Source organism: Lynx canadensis, chromosome A3, assembly GCF_007474595.2.
Source record: "Lynx canadensis isolate LIC74 chromosome A3, mLynCan4.pri.v2, whole genome shotgun sequence".
Lineage (NCBI taxonomy): Eukaryota > Metazoa > Chordata > Mammalia > Carnivora > Felidae > Lynx > Lynx canadensis.
In genome coordinates, this window is record NC_044305.1 from 33,296,746 (window position 1) to 33,312,475 (window position 15,730).

The window sequence follows — 15,730 nt, forward strand, 5'->3', positions numbered from 1 at the left end:
TTTAAAGAAACTGGCCAAGTTCAGTCTGTACTCAGCTCTTCAGAAACACACCCTCTCCACACAGTATACAGTGGATTAATATGTGTAAATTCTAGTACTTTACAACTGAAGTCCTCTGCTTCTGAGCCAACAATATTACAACTCAATTCTTTTGCCCTACCTAAGACTCTGTGCCTATTGTCAAGGGTAGTAATTCTCTGTGGCCTTCTATTTTATAAGGCCAGGTAAAATAAAAAGGAAACAGAACCACTGTCTTCAACTCCGCAGCTTTGTCTTTGAATATACTCTTCCCACATTTTTACTTTTTAATTTTTATCTTACTTTCTCTTCACAGTGATAACTATATTTATCTGAGTGTTCATTGCTTTTGAATTAGAGTTTCCTTGAATAAGAGTTATCAGTTTCCTTTAACCTGAGGAAGCATTATGTTTTGTGCCTGCCCTTCATCGTTAGGTAGGATAGTAGAAAGCCCAAGTGTCACTCCTTGGCAAGAATCATCAATTCTCCGTGTCCTGGTAAGCAAGGACAGCAGACATAACTGAAGAAATCAAGTGTGCAACACCTCCCAGAAGAGATACAGGCCAACTTGGACAGAGAACTGTAAGTGTCACAAAGAAAATTATCTCCAGAGGGGTTATCATAATACATAAATTCAGGTGAGCTTATTATAGCTGAAGATGTTTACTCTGACACTGTTGCACTGACCCCAAGGACAACCAAGACTCATAAATTCTGACTGTCCTGAAAGCACATGGTACACTCCTACCCCACGCACACTTGATTTCTAAGATCTTGCTGTGTGGAGTGTGGTTTGTAGATTAGTAGCATCGGCATCACCTGGATGGAAATGCCTCACCCCAGACTTAATTATTCCACAAGTTTTCCGGAAGATTTCTGTGATTGGTATGCACATTAGCACTGGAGAAGTTCTGGTCTAAAAGATTCCCTCCAAATTTGCTGTCTGGAGGCAAAGTGTAAAAGTTCCCCACCTGCTGATTAAAGGAAGGGTCTGCTCACTTGTGAACTGGAACAGACAGCATTAATATATATAAACCAAGGCCCCTGTTAAGTCACTTTGGAAATTCCCAAACTGTGAGTTGGATTAGTCCAGAAGCTGTGGTTACCAGGCAAGTCAAGGGCCCAAACCACCTCAGAAAGATTCCAAAAACACACTTGGTGTCACAGTTTCAAAACAAAGCTAGTAATATTTTAATCCCCTCACCACAGGGCATGTCTAATATAGCCTGTCATGAGGCCAGTGATTTAGAGAAAAGAATCTGGATTTCCCCTGTACCACTAGCTTTTTAATATTGAAAAAAAAATAAAATGTGTATTGGAAATAGCTGCAAATGAGAGCATTTCAAACAGATTGCAGGCCTGCCTCCAACACTAATGATAATTCAAGATCATTCAATGGGTTTTAATGTCAGGCTTTCTAGATTGTTCACTTGATGATATCACCACATACTTTGAAAATCCTTTTAAAAATTACCATAACATTTATGGAAAAAAATAAACAGAGCTGAAACTTATCCCACTCCAAAGGATTTAAGATTGTTAAACCCAGACTTCATATTCGTAAGATACCACTCTCTCCCTGTGTCTTAGGATTGAAGATCAAAATTCTGCTCTGGAGGAATTTCCTATTTTATCCATACAGTTTTATATTAAGAAGTTAATGACTATAGCAAGGTCTGATCTAGTGATATACCCAAGGTAAATGAAGAAATCAAAATCAATGATGGGGCCAAGGAGACATGCTAATTTAGCTGCTTCTCATCAAGAGCACCAGAAGTCCGGAGGAATAGCACCCGTGGCCTGTTCAAACATGTCGACCCATTTGCAGTTGTCCTTGGGACTGCCTCACAAAGGATGAGGATTAACCCCTTGGGTCCTCATGTACCTGGCTTGAACCTGATCATCCTAGCACTGTAGCACGAGGCTGCTCCTCATGTTCAGATGAGAATAATTCTTTGACCACAAATCAGTTCAGGAGAGACTCCCTTTCATCTGAGTTCCTTTTTATGGAAAATGATTCTAGCTTCCATCCTTACAGGATTTATCATAATTTTTCCCTTAAGTATCAACAACCAGTGGTTTGAATTTCTGATCCACCCTCCAAAACAACCAGCTCATTGCCTTATGATTCAGTTTCTTGTTACTGAATTTGTCTCACTGTATCTCCATTGCATCTAAGGTAACCAACTCATCACACTTGACACTGAGTGTCTCCTGGCCCAAGTAACCCTCAATCTCAGGCCAACTGGTCTGTTGGTCACCTTATGTACATCTTTCTTCCTATCACTGTCTACTTCCACCTGTATCTCCAGCTCCTGCTGACAAATACATATGTATACATTCTCTATCTTCCATGATATCCATTTGTGTTGGCTTTCTCTTCCTGCAAACCACATCCCCCACATACAACATACACACCATCTTTCTTTTCATTTAAATTTTGTTGCTAAATGTTTCTCCAACCCTAACCAACAGAGGGTTAGCAGAGTAAATAGAGAAACATTAGAACATATAAGGATTTTATACAAACCAAATAATTAGCCAGGAATAGGATAATGCCTGGAGTAAGATAAAAGCTTTAAAGGAAGAGCATGTTCTCTCCAAGCACGGTAGTATATTTTGCACTGGGTAAGATATGAACAATTTTAGTGGGGAGAGGTCTGAGGGAGAATATGTAAGTATGAATTTTGAAATACCTGGGCAAAGAGATCCCTATGCATGTTTCATGCTGTCACTTTATTTCCAGATAGGAGAAGTGAGGTAAGTACTAATACAAAATTTAGTGACAAAGACTTTGAGCTGCAGGAAAATTAGGTAATTTGTAAATTTTCTGATTCGGCCATTAAGCTAATGTGGCAGAATCGAGATTCTGGAAGTAGATCTCTTACAGAATTACTACTCTTATTTAGAAGACAGAGGACATGAGCAGCTATGCATACGAAAAGTATTTGGCAAATTTTCAAAAGGTAAATCAGCTCCTCTAGACACATGCTAGGAGAGATCAGCTTATAGATTGGTTAGCTGAATGAAGGACTGGATGTTGCATATCTGCACGGGTAGGTTAGGGTATAGAGGCCTAGAAAAGCCATACTCAGAGAGTGTGGATACCCTCCTGGATTGAGGGCTGGGAAGAGAAGAATGGCATCCTGGGTAGTAAGACTGTGGAGGAGTCACTGGTGTGAATTGACAACATCCCTCCATACAGGGAAAGGGAAAGTGCTGAACCCAGCATATTTCAGTTTCTAGATGCCTTGAGGAAGGCATAAGGCAGGGGAGACTGTTGATACGAATCTGTTAAGTTTGGTGAGGTTAAGTACATCCGTGAAAAACATTAAATATAATACTCTATTTATAATGAGAAAGATATTAGTGAAATGTTACAAATTAGGTGTAACTATATGAGCTAAAACCCAAATGAATTATAAACCATATTTTAAAACCAAATGAGAAATACCAAAATGGGATAGTAGAATTTCTCAATGGCTTGCCTTCAAGGGAATCTATGTAAAGTACTTATGACTATCTTAATAATTAATCCATATTTGTCGAGTTTCTTTGCTCTTTGGTCTAGGCAAGAATTGGAGCCAGGGCATGGGGTACACCAGAAAATATGAGATATGAATTTCAATCTTGTTAAGAAGCCAGAAAAAAAATAAAAAAATTAAAAAATTAAAATAAAAAATTTAAAAAAAGAAGCCAGAAACATATACAGGAAACCAATAGAGAAGAGAACACAGTAATAAGAACCTAAATAAACTACTCAGAAAATGGTCCTCCAGAGATAGAAAGAGCAGATCACTATAGTCTAGTTGGTGCTTGAAGAAAATCTTACTCTAAGCAAGTTGTCACTAATGTTGTATAAACGTTCACAAGAAAAATGATAATAAAATACGAGTTCTTATTGTCTGCCAAGAACTGTGCCAATGGTGTTAAATGTAATCACCTCACTTACTCCTTCCACAATTATAGAAAAGGGTGCCATTTTTTAAGAGAGGAAATTTAGGAACCGGTAAGTTAATAATTGAGAGAGAAGGGTTAATTTGTCCAAGGACTGACCCCTGAAGCCTGGCCTCTCCTAAAAGGAGTTTTCCTTCTGCAGTGCTCTGTGAGAAACCCACAATGGTTAGTGTGCAAGCCAATCAATGCTTGGTAACAGCTTGGTTAACAGTTAAGGCCTGAAACGCAACCCCTCTTCCCCTCCACCCTCAGTCTTGCCAATGGAGGCGTCTATGCTTTACCAACCAAGAATTCCAACATGGCTGACCATGCTGCTAACTCATGTGATCCAGTTGCAATTACAAGTCTTGCAATCCAACTTCTTGATAATGCCAGAGCAGGGGCTTGTGTCTCCCTTCCATCCTCATCACAGATGAGGACTAAGCCGACTGCAGAAGGTCAGCACTAAGTTTCTGCTCTTCATTTTACTATCATATCCTAGTCCTTGATCACATCACAGTCTAGTCATATAGTATCAAAGATCCACAGCCCAAGGGTCAGAAGCTCTCCTGCAAAGTCAGAAGTCAGGCCCTGCCAAATCCTACCTAGGTCACTGCCCCATACTCAATGAGGGTACCAGGAGACATGTATGTATGTCTGCAAGTGATCTGGGGCAGTGAGTTTCTCCAATGAGGTACTGCTCCTGCAATGAGCATTGTTTGGCCCCTGACCTTGTTTGTGCTACAATCATTTACCCAAGGATCAACCTTTAGTAACGTCAGACCCAATAAATAAGCATTTCAAATTAATGGTGGCCAAATAAATCAGCGAACGCAATCCAGATGGTTGTTATCAATGAGTGGATAATATATCAATGAGTTGATAACATTTACATCATTTACATGAGCCTTGAAGGAAAGCCTATCTTAAAAAGACATTTGAATAAGCTTTTACAAGTAGAATTGGTGATTTAAATGTCTGAAAACAATAAAAAATACAATTCTTTGGGGAGTAGGGCTCAGATTATTTATACTTTAAAAAATCTTAACATTTATTTAATTTTTGAGAGACAGAAGAGACAGAGTGTGAGTGGGGGAGAGGCAGAGAGAAAGAAGGAGTCACAGATTCCAAAGCAAGCTCCAGGCTCTGAGTTGTCAGTACAGAGCCCAATGTGAGGCTCAAACTCACGAACCGTAAGATCATGACCTGACCCAAAGTCGATGCTTAACTGACTGAGCCACCCAGGCACCCCAGATTATTTATACTTTAAAAACATAACTAGACCTCTAAAAGCTCAACCTAATGCCACAGCTATATATGGAAACCCCTCTGCCGGGAATAGGGAAATGATAAGCAGATAGACCTGACTTCATAAAGCTTATATATAGTGACAATCCATAGATGAAAAACAGTTGGTTCCAATCCAGGGTGGTACATGCTATAAAGGGACAGCTCTGTATGCCATGGGGACAGAGAAAGAGCTTAGCACAGGCTGCAGGGCCAGGAAGAGCAGGTGGAAATATCAAGGGTCTTCCCTTTAGGGTTATGAACTTGGAATGTGAAAAATATTACATCTTTACTTTCAATAACTCTAACTGAAAATTTAGTATGTCTTTCTATAATGATTGTAAGGCAACAAACCACAGCAGCAAAAATGGACTCTGTGGTCACAAAGTAGGAATCATAGATATTTTCACATCATATCACAGTTACTGAAGATATCTTAAAATGTCCTTTATGCTTATCATCACTTCAAATGACAGAGGTTATTAAACCCATCACTGTATTTTGTCATTTAACACACGAATAAAGAAGCACATTTAACACATGAATAAAGAAGAATAAATTTATTTCCTCTTAAATTTTGATAGATGTATTTCAAAAGAACTGTTCTCCTTGCTCATACACTTTATTGTATGTATTGAAGCATGACTAAATGGGTCCATGGTCCCAAAGGAGGAAAAATCCTTCCCCTGGTCTCAGGCAGTGGGTAAGTTTGTGAAAGCAGGTAGGGGAGCCCATACGGTTGTTGGTGGAGGTATGGATGAGGGAGACTGGGGAGGTTGGCTTCTGTCTGGAGGAAATGAACAGTGTTCCAGGTAGAGACACCAGCACATACACGTGCAACCCTGGAGCAACGTGAAGTGGGAGCGAGGCACAAATATTGGTAATCTCTGGATCTGGCAGGACAGGAAGAAAGTGGAGGGAAACAATGCAGTTTAGAAAGACAATCAGGTGACAGGCCCCGTGACATCTGGAGGGGCATGCAGAAGAATTTGAATTTCATCCTAAGGGGACTGGGTGGTAAACAAAAGTTTTCAGGCAAAGTGTTCAAAATTATTCTTTCTGTAGTTAAAAAGAAAAAGCCCTCCTCCCAGATAACTTCCCTTTCTCAATCTTACTTCTTTAATACTTGAAAGGATCCTGTGGCAAAGAGTCATAAATTTCCTTCTATTACATACAGATGGGCAAAGACAACATAGCATTTTATGTGATTTTTTTTCCTACACTGGTCTAATCTTTGTACAATTTTATGTACAAATGTTGACTTAAATATGACATAGAGGAATATCACCTTCTCCTTTAATTTTACACATGCTGTAACTATCCAGCCTGGTGATTCATCTCTTTCCCTCCTCCTTCCCATGGTGGGGACAGGTCCTCTGTCCCATGGTGACTGCGGGTAGGGGAAGGTATATGAGTGTGTTGGGGGGAAGTCTTGTGATGCTCTCCTGACCAAGGCATCCATGGGCCATTACTGGCAATGGGTCCTGTATCTACCTTTTCACTGCTCTCCTAGGTAACATCATTGTGATATTTACTGCTTGTGACCATACGGTCTTACTCTCTCTGGTCTTAGGCGATGATGTCCCTTCCTGTTGAGTTAGGTTAGGTCCTCCCTGACTCTTGCTGGCAATCCATATCCTACTCCCCCAAGTGTCCACCATGACTTCTACCCAATCCCAACCAGGCAGTCAAACCTGAGACATTCAGCTCGAAAGCTCTTGGTGTCTCCACCGTGGTAACCCTTCTCTCCAGCTGTCATCAGTAGCAACCTCCACTCTACAATGGAACACGTAGGAAATTCCAGATGCCCCCAGATCATGCTTGTCTCCACACACACATCCCAAGCAAGCCACACTGCTGACTTAGTCATATATAAATATATATATATTTATATTTATATATATTATATACATAAGATATGTATACATATATGTGTTCATATAAGATATATATAAGATATATACACACACACACACATGTGTGTGTGTGTGTGTGTGTGTGTATCTTGATTGAAGAACTGCACCTTCTTTCTTCATTTAACTGATCTGAGAAAAAATACCCTACAGGATTTAAGACTAGATCACCAGCTCTTCTCCCTCCTTATTGGCGCTCTTCTCCTTCCTACAATCCACCAGGCAGAAGGACTGAGAGTTCCCATTCTATCCTGCTCTGGCTGGTACTTCCCCTGTATCATATCCTCCTTACTACCTGCTACAGGAGAATTTAAGGCTTACCCTGCATTGTGAAACAACCAGTGATCTGAGTCTGCCAGACATAAGTCTTATAAAAAATTACCCAGTCATCTTGAAAATAAAATAGGGACATGAGAGGATTAAAACCTATGTAATGTTCTAAAAATAATACCACTGGATCATCATTTTTCTTTAAAACCATTTCTTTCAATGTGCCATTCAGAATGGCCTGGACCCATCCCCAACCAATGGATCTGAAAGCCTCAAACTTTTTGTGTCTCATGGTGGATGGAGATTTCTGCACAAGGCATTAGTTTGATGCTCTAATTTGAGAGCAGACATAAGTTAAGAAGGCAGATTTTTACACTTTTATACTGTCACACTGCCAAATCCATAAGCCAACTTATTGGAGGGTCTCACCCCCCTCCTATCTTCTCTCTTGTCTCTGTTTCCCTCTCTCTTTCCCTTTCCTCTGCTTCTCCCTTATTCAATCCTCTAGCTGGCTGCCTCATGCTTGTCCACATAGAAAACTCTATTCTAGAAAACCATACTCAGGGAGCCTTCAACGATAATGCATTACACGTGGTAATACAAACAATTGTTAGAACAATTATGCTCTTTAAAACATGACTCCCATTCAGTGCTTTGGTTTCCCTGCCTTTGTGCTTCAGGCTAAATATTACTCAGACTCCTGCAAGGCTGGGTGCTTTCTCACCAATTATCTGAAAGGCCCAGAGAACAGGACTTACATCAAAGCCAGGCCTAATGACAAAGGACACCTGGCCACTGCAAACACAGGCATCTCTCAGCTCCTCGCTCCATTTGGCAAAAAGCTATTTCCATCTCAGTCACGATGTAACAAAGGACTAATTGATGGGAGCATTTTTTTCCATCTTTCAAAAAATAAATTGAGCCAACCCCACAAGCTCATCTAGAGGAATTAATTAGGGAATAGGAAATCTCCAAAGCCATCCTTAAATTCAGATTGAACAAAGCCCAGGGAACAGATGGCTTTTCATCTGAATTCTTTAAAACCTTTAGCACTCTGCTAATTCCCCTACAGGAATGAAAAAAATAAATTGCTAAATGAATTTGAGCAAACCATTTCACCAGGTGTTCATTTCCCCTAAGGTTCCTTCTGCTCTAGGAAAAAAAAAGAAAGAAAGAAAGAAACCCAACAGGTATCCTCTCTACTGATATTATTGTAATTTCATTTGTACATCTGAGTCCTTCCCTAAGGGCCCATTGTAAACTTCCCCAGCATTTCTGACTACCAAGCTGGGGGACTGATTCCCTTAATTGATGCAGCTGATCAGAGACAACTGCTCAGAGCACAAGGATGATGTCAGCACACAGAAAACAAAGTCCAGAATGAGGTCGCTGTTCAAGCAAAACTGAGAAATAGGAAACGATTTTGTTATTCTGCTTCAGATACCTGGAGATTTCTGGAGTAAGGGCTGGTGATGTTTGATTGCATTATCCCAATAGTTAAGAGATTTGTTTCTCCTACACACAAGTGTGCCCATGTAGAAATACAGTGAGGGAGAAGGGCATTGCCTCTCATTTACATGGTTCACAAGAAGCTGTCACACACATGACCCTGGAAGGGATGAAGTGCTCACATGTACACATTTTCTATTCCAAGGATATCTAAATATCACTTCTCACGAGAATCTAGTATACATTTTTAAAGCAGTTTTTACACATTTATTATAATTTATTTTCATTAACATTTTAAACTGAATAATTATATTTAGAATTCTGATACTATACTAGAATATCAGAACATTCTGGTATCCATCCTTTTGTTGTTTTTTTTTTTAATAAAAATTTACGCTAAATACAATCTACCCACAGAATGGACCATTCCAGAGAAAATGCAATAGACCACTAAAACTCAAAGACGACGCAATTCTGATACAGGTAAGTTCTTTTTATTTTTTTTAAATGTTTATTTTTGAGAGATAGAGATTGCAGGGAGGGGCAGAAACAGAGGGAGACAGAGAATCCCAAGCAGCCTCTGCACTGTCAGCACAGAAACCACTGTCAGGCTGTTCTGCCGGGACTAGAACTGTGAGATCATGACTGGAGCCGAAATCGAGTTGGACACTTAACCAACTTAGCCACCCACGCACCCCATAAGATCTGATACATGGATTAAAATGTGCACTGAGAAATCCTTGGATGGGGGTCATAAAAGGGAAGTGAACCCCTAAAAGGAAAATATCTTAAGCCTCTCAGCAAAATGGAGGGGATTTTTGTTTTCCAGAGCTCAACTCCAGCCCCAGGACACTCCACGGACTGACCCCAAAGGTTCAAGCCTTCACTGGCAGCAGCTTCTGGGTCACTTCCTTCTCACCTGCCTACCACAGCTGCTGTAACAGCTCCTATTTCCACCCCAGTCTACTCTACTCTAGAAAGAGTTCTGATGATACAGAGCTCCACTTCCATCATGGTGGATGTGAGAGAATTTTAGTCCCAGGAGCCTTTTGTTCTAAGGGGAAGGGCTGATAAGTGAAACTTCTGGAAGCAGATGTTACGTTAAAAATAAAGGAATAGATACAATCACACACACACACACACACACACACACACACACACACACCCTCACACTTATTCATTCAATAAAGAGTCAATAAGCACTCTGCCAGGACTTAAGGGAAAAAAATAGAGAGTAAAATAGAAATGATCCTTGCCCTCTTAGAGTTCTACATTCCTTTGGGGAGGCAGACAGTGGAATGTCCCCACATGTATATAATTACAAACTGTAATAAACGCTAGGAAGATTAAAGGATAAGAAGTATACAGAGGTAGAAACCAGTCTAGGCAGGGATGCCAGTCTTTCCTGAACACTGAATTTTTGAACTGATACCAGAAAAATGAACACACACAAACTGCTGTGAACATTATGATAAAGGGTAAAATGTGTCCCAGTGAGGGAAACAGCATGAGCAAAGGCCCTGAGAGAGCATGCGGCTGAGCATATTTGAGGGACTGAAACAGATCCAGGGGCTGGCAGGAAGTCGGCAAAGGCTCAAGTGGCATAGGAGGGTTTTAAGCCTGCTGGGCCTTGAGGGACAGTGGAAGTGTCTCGTTTGTTTGCGCCTCCCAGAAGCAGCCTTGAGATCAGGGCTCTGCAAGGAGGTGAGCCCAAAAAGCACCAGTAGGGGGGATATGACACAAAACAGGGAAGACAGCAGACAGAGGATGGGGTATCAATTAAACTACCACTGTGGGCTAGTGGAGCTTCACCAGCTGCCAGGGAACTGGGAGACCATGTAGAACACGTATCTCAGGACCATCGCACCCAAGGGGCAAAGGAGTTAGCGTCCTTACTAACCAATTCTCATTAACCCTGGATGGAGGACGCTGGGCCGGCACCTCAGGACCTCAGTACCTGGTGTGGGGCCTGCTGCGTGATAGCCCAACAGAGGAAGCCCTCAGGCAGGGGGAGGCTGGGCCGAGGCTAAAGGCACCTGGCAGGTCACTCATGTTATCAGCTACGTCACCACAGATCTACACGTGTACACTCCTTCCTGCTTACAGAGCAGCATTCGTCACCTCAGAAAGCAGCAGAATTCATGTCTCCACTTTTAATATTTGTATGTCCACACTTCTGTAAGGCAACGCACCTTACATGCATGAGCAGTTAAGTCTCAAGTACATCCATCTGATGCTCTCCAAAGTGCTCTGTGGTAGGTTAGGGTCACTGCTTACATTTTACACACTAGAAAATGGGGAATCACTGAGACAGAGCAAACTGTTCAAGGCCATTTAAAGGAGAAGTACCTTTGGGGCACCTGGGTAGCTCAGTTGGTTAAGCATCTGACTTTGGCTAGGTCATGATCTCACGCCTCGTGAGTTCAAGCCCCACATTGGGCTCTGTGCTGGTAGCTCAGGGACTGGAGCCTGCTTCAGATTCTCTCTCTCTCTCTCTCTCTCTCTCTCTCTCTTTCTCTCTCTATCTGCCCCTCCCCTGCCCACTCTGTCTCTCAAAAATAAATAAAATAAATAAAGGAGAAGTACCTTCAATTCAAATTCAAGGCAACAGTTTCAACAGCCATTTTTATTCCTGCCACGCCATAATGACACAAGTGACATATGACAAGATGAGGTCTACAAATCCAATTAAACCTAATCATACAATGGACTAGGACCAGGGCATATAAGAACTACTGAAGAAAAAAAAGAGAGAGAGAGAGAGATTCCTACAATTTACCTTAGTGTATCTAATTCTAAAATGTAACAGAACCATTTTATTATCAAATGATAATAAAAGGCAGCAATACAGTAAAAATAAAAGGTATATCTTCTCCAACAGATCAATATTTAATATATTTTAATTGATGAGCAAGAAGATTAATTATAAAAAGGATGAAAGATAAAGAAGAGAGTCCAATATGATTGACTTCAACACCATCTGTAAATGGAGAACAATTAGGTAAGCCAACTCTCTTAAGCGTGAAGATAAATTATCACCGGGAAGATATTATTATACTCCTTTTAAACTTAACTTCTAGTTCTTAGGCTTTACAGGTAAGAATGAATGAAACTGAATGCAGGGAGAAGACTGCCTTTCTGAAATTCTATCCCTGCATGGAAAAGTGAGACAGTTCCCCTCATATCAATTTCTGAAACATACTTTTGGGCAGCAGAAAATCATTTTTCATATGCAAGTATGAGAGGTCAAATGTCAGCTTCAGGGCATAGGTTGTGTTTTATAGACATGTGTTTTAATGTGATTCTCATACTTTGGTTTATGATATCCCTTTTCAAAGTGAATATTTCCACTCTGTTGGCCAGGGCGCCAGTCTTACTGCTGATTATGTGTCAAGTCTTGAACATCATCCCACATTGTCTGAAAAATGAGCCCCACCATGGCTTTGCACTATGCAGTGAGATGGGAACGTAAAGGATAACCTGGTGGGAGAACGTCCACTATTAAAAAAAAGACAGAGAGAGAAAATCTGTAAGTAAGAAAGCAGATTTTTCAGAGTACCTATTTTCTGGGGGAATTTCTGCTGACCACACAGCCCAGATCTGTAGTTCCCAACACGCCTGACTCCATTTCCTGCAGTGCACCATTTCTACGTAATTGTTGTCCCATAAGGATGGGAAGTATGTATTTTTTTTCTCAAGATGACAAAATATTGCTTTCAAAGGAGACATTGCAATAATAAGAATTGTTGCAGGTTCTTACAGGGGAAATGTCTGGGGTTGAGGCGGACATTCTTTAGCATTTTTTATTTATATTCACTCTTAGTTTTGAAGCACGATCTATTTTCAATATCCTCTGCATCTGGCCATTAAAGCTAATGTCAGTGTGGTGGGAGAAATCTTGTATTATTGATAAATGCCAAAAGCCTCTCTTCCCAACTCAGGAACAGCTTACACCAGCTTTAGAAATTCTAGTTCCTTTTCAAGTAGTTTTACTCCAATTTCACAGAAAGATCATACATGTAATGACATTCCCAATAATAATGCAATCTAAATTTCTCTAACGAACCCAGATTCAAATTTTTAAAACTTATGTATACTGGACCTGTGAGAAACTCTGAAGAATACCATCTTGGTACTTGTAGAACACTTAACCCAAATCATCAACAGCTTATTTATTTATCTTTTCAAATATAAAATGGTTCCTTTTAGTGGTTTCTTTCCTACTGTGCCTTTGACAATTAGGTTCTTATCCTACAAAATATTAAAAGTTTCTTTAAAGATGTTAAGTCCTAAAGCTTTGACTTCACCCACAGTGGAGGATTCCCTAAGAGGTCCTGAGTAGCTGTCTTCTCTCCACACCCATGTCTATGTCATGTGTTATAAAGGTGGACATAACACATAGAAATTCATAGTGCTAAAAAAACAATGATGGATACCTCCTTTTTGAAAAGAAATAACAGTGCCTGCTGATTTTTAAATATCTTTTTACTATTTTGTGGGAAGATCTCAAAAAAAACCAATTACAGTTCTAGATGCTTTTGGATATTGTTAGGGTTTTGCCATTAGCCACAAACCACATTTAAAAAAAAAATTCTTGAGACTTTTACTGTCGTTGGTTTGGTGAGACTTTTAGCAAACAAATTGTTTCAGAATGCTGACGTCAATACAGTATGGTATGCTAGGTGATGAGATACTTCTCTTATAAAGAGGGCCCAACATATTAATCACTCTCCTGAGTCAATAAACATTTTTACTGTTCTTAGTAACAAAAAGACATGTGAGAATTTTTTTAAATCAGGATTTTCAATATGACTATTGACATTAATATTTCTGACTTACCAAAGACTTAAGAAGATATAAAATATTTTGGTCTTAGAAGATATAAAACTCAGGCCTCTCTAAATAAATTTAAATCATTTAAAGCACTGTTCACTGAGCCCATAGTTATATATGATACTTAGAACTTTGTTTACAAATCTCTTATTTAATTCTAAACTCTACCTTTTCATAAATGTGTCATTACTTCCATTTTACAAATAAAGATACTAAATGCCAGATAAGGGTGCTATGTGTTAGAGTAGGGGGTTTCTACATTTATTGGAATCACCTGGATGGCTCCAACTACTGATGCTTCCATCCCAAGCCCAGAGATTGTAGTTTAGTTGCTCTAGAGTGTGACCTAGGCTTTGTAATTTTTAAGAGACCCTTACGTGCTTCAAATATGAAGAAAGGTTTGGAAACTCCTTGGTGACAAAATAGAACCACTTATTCTTTTATGTCAGGGTTCTTGGAAGTTATTAATTTTCTATATTACATTGCATGTAGCCTGGGGTATTTAATCAGATAATTCTAAAAACCGAAAATATGTGACTAATATTCTCAATGCCATTCTTTCATAAGAGAGATTTTCTTTCTGGGTTGGTGATCAACTCTAATATACAGTGTTATCACATGTGATATATAATATATATGTGATAATAATATTTAAATTTAAAATTAATGAGTGTAGTTCCTATATGCCAGGTTTGTTTCACAAGTACTGTTGCATGTGTTTTTCATAGTGCTGTAAGAATCTTTTACACTTTTAGAAGAGAGGAATCTGGGACGCAGAATAGTGATATAGCTTGCTGGAGGTTCCATAGCCAATAAATGGCAAAGACAAGATTCAGACCCAGACCTGCCAGAACCCAGGGCTTATGCTCTTGATCACCACAGCATCTAATATGGCCTCAACATTCGTGGATGATAATAATGACACAGTTTCAACTAAGGGTGAGATGCATAGCTAACAGTCCATTATTCTTGTCAAATTTATCCTTGAAACTATTTTGTCTTAAGTTTCTTTGTTGAGGCCCCCGGCTTTCCTTCATTCTATCTCAAAAACCATACTGGATGCCTGATCCTACCTCTTCCTTTCTCAAGATACATTATGTCTCCACTGAGCATCCTTCATTCAACAATGAAAGAAAAATGTAACCTGTTTATTGCTATTGTTATTTGGGATTTGTCACATGCAGCTGAAGTATTTTGAATTATGCACAGAGATGGGAGTAGAATATACACAAGGGTCTATCAATAGAAAGCACAAAAACTTAACAAACAATTTTGGGAACTACACCCACAGGTACAGAGTAGCTAAGGAGAAGAGCAGAAGGCATCTCATGAACTTCTCAACTACACACTGGATTGCTAGAGTGTTTCCACTATTTCTCAGGGCCCATTAAATCCCAGTTGTTGTTGTTTTTTTTTTTTTAACATTTATTTATTTTTGAGACAGAGAGAGACAGAGCATGAATGGGGGAGGGGCAGAAAGCGAGGGAGACACAGAATCAGAAGCAGGCTCCAGGCTCTGAGCCATCATCCCAGAGCCCGATGCGGGGCTTGAACTCATGGACCGCAAGATCGTGACCTGAGCCGAAGTCGGACGCTCAACCAACTGAGCCACCCAGGCGCCCCTAAATCCCAGTTTTAAAAGAAACCATATAGGCACCTGGTTGGCTCAGTTAAAACATATGACTCTTGGTCTTGGATCAGGTCATGATCTCATGGTTGGTGGGATCGAGTCCTGCATCAAGCTCTGTGCTGGCAGCACCAAGGGTGCTTGGGCTTCTCTCTCTCCCTCTCTCTCTGCCCCTCCCCTGCTCATGTGCGCACACTTGCTCTCTCTCAGAATAAATAAGTAAACCTTACAAAAAAGAAACTGTAAAAAAGAAACATTTTTTCCTCTTTGGGGATTGTTTGCTTGTTTTAATGACTCAAATGACATCTAACAGAATGCATTTCAAATCACATACTGTATTATCATAGACTATAATTGTGTGTGTGTGTGTGTGTGTGTGTGTGTTGAAAATTCAATG

General features: G+C 40.0%; 1 long non-coding RNA gene across 1 annotated transcript; it reads left to right on the forward strand.

The window, feature by feature from the left end:
* Positions 1-404: 404 nt before the first annotated feature.
* Positions 405-12,396, forward strand: LOC115510333. Its single transcript, XR_004343381.1, has 4 exons — positions 405-600; positions 9,291-9,356; positions 11,755-11,874; positions 12,237-12,396. It is a non-coding gene; the product is annotated as an uncharacterized LOC115510333 (long non-coding RNA).
* Positions 12,397-15,730: the final 3,334 nt, after the last annotated feature.